The sequence below is a fragment of the Trichechus manatus genome, unplaced genomic scaffold, assembly GCF_000243295.1.
Source record: "Trichechus manatus latirostris isolate Lorelei unplaced genomic scaffold, TriManLat1.0 scaffold00043, whole genome shotgun sequence".
Classification (NCBI taxonomy): domain Eukaryota; kingdom Metazoa; phylum Chordata; class Mammalia; order Sirenia; family Trichechidae; genus Trichechus; species Trichechus manatus.
The window spans coordinates 11,441,320-11,443,536 of NW_004443979.1; positions in this window are offsets into that span (position 1 = coordinate 11,441,320).

Here is a 2,217-nt window from a genome sequence, read left to right on the forward strand (position 1 = left end):
TTTCCTGTATAGGATGCAAGTAAAAACAATACTGTGTGATAGGTGCTACAGTAATGACCCCAAGAAAGTTCTATAAGCATGTGAGGGCAGAGGAGCTAACTATGTCAAGTGAGGCATCCTGTGTGAGACTGAATCTCATTGACAGCCCCACAAGGAAATGTCTTTCTGGTCTACAGTTCGTTTCTGTGAACTGAGCTTTTGACCAGAGTGATATAAAAGACTGCTATTTTGAAAAACGTCTGTAATTTTTTAATCTTCAAAATCATTCTCTAATAGTTTTCTTTCAAAAAGCATAGTAATGAGCATTTTAAATTTCTGGTGCTAACAGATACAAAGGGGAGTAAAACAAGAGTCCTCTGGTAGCCCTGAGTCTAGAAGAAGATCAAATGTTTTTCTATGGACACCTGTGATAATTTTATCTAAAAATTCTGTTCAAAAAATCAGACGAGAATTACAAAACACTGTTGTCCTTCTTTTGTTTTGGCTGTGAGGTAGCTTAAAAGTAAATCTTACACTTGGCAGCATTAATCATGCATATTAGTTCAGATATTTGCTGAACTAATTTATTTATTTTTGAACATTTTATTGTGGTTTGGATGAAAGTTTACAGAGCAAACTAGTTTCCCATTCAACAATTTATACACATTTTGTTTCTTGACATTAGTTGCAATCCCTGCAATGTAATAGCACTCTACCCACTTCCTCCCTAGGTTCTCCATTTCCATCGCCCTTCTTTCCTGCCCCTTCCTGCCTTCTGAACTTTGTTTTTGGGCAAATGCTGGCCTTTTGATCTTGCATGGTTGATTGCTCTAAGAAGTGCGTTCCTCAAGGGTGTTATTGTTCACTTATAGGTCTATTGTTTGGTTGAAAGGTAATCTCCAGGAGTGGGTTCAGTTCCAGGTTTGAAGGGTGTCTAAGGGCCATAGCCTTGGGGGTTCCACCAGTCTCTTTCAGACCAGTAAGTCTGGTCTTTTTTTATGAATTTGAATTTTGTTCTACATTTTTTTTCCACTCTGTTCAGGATCTGCTATTGTGATCCTGATCAGAGTGGTCAGTAGTGGTAGCTGGGCACCATCTAGTTCTTCTGTTCTCAGGCTAGTGGAGGCTGTGGTTCGTGTGGTCCATTAGTCCTTTGGAGTAATTGTTTCCTTGAGTCTTTGATTTTCTTCACGATTCTTCGCTCTGGATGGAAACCAATAGTTATATCTTAGCTAGCCGCTCGCAAGCTTTAAGACCTGTTGCTACTCACCAAAGTAGGATGTAGAACATTGTCTTTATGGACTTTGTTATGCCAATTGACCGAGATGTCCCCTGAGAATATGGTCCTCCTAAGCCCTCAAGCCCAGTGACTCAGGTATTTGCTTATGGCTAAGAAGTTTTCATAATTTTGCCCCCGTGTTCTCTACTATATACATGGATATATTTGCAGCACATACAAATACACGTGTAGAAATACCCTCTGCCAAACCTATATATGCTCATGGGTGTATTCCCATACTCCATCCCACATCTGTTCAGCTTACATATCTACCTATTTATCCACTCAAAAAATTATTGTTATTACTGTTATTTGCAGAATTTTGTATGTAATAGTATTTACTGTGGTTGCCTTTTACTCTTGTGTACTTCCCAGTGTCTTCCTTTGCCTTGGTCGTGTTGTGCTGACATCCTCCTTATTCTATATTGCCTTTCCCTTCACCCACGTTAATACGTGTCTACTATCTAGTGATTTCTTCCCTCCCTCTCCCTCCCATCTATAATTTATTTTGATAAAAAGATTTGTAGTCATTGAAACAGCTTTATTGTTTTCTGAAAAGGATACTGGTTATAAATCATAAATTAAAAACACATAAATGCATCCATTATTTAATTATAAAATACTTAGAATTCTATATAAAAACAAAGAAGATACATTTGGTAAAGGAAATAAAGGTCAAAAGGAATCTTCCTCATTGGTGATTTAAATTTATTTCTCCAAAGCAAGTAACATTTTGTATTTCAGTAAGTGAGTTTTGTTTGTTAAAGTTCCGTTTCCAAGGTCAGATATAGATGAGAATGCACTGAAATTAAAAAGAGAGAGAGAGAGATAAGGCAAAGATGTGCTAGGCAGTGACAGGACTGCTGTTGCGTGGACAAACCAACAAGCATTGAAATCCCATTATCTACACTTTTCAACTTTGGCATCCAACAAGAGCAGCTAAGCGCAAAGGCTAAGGT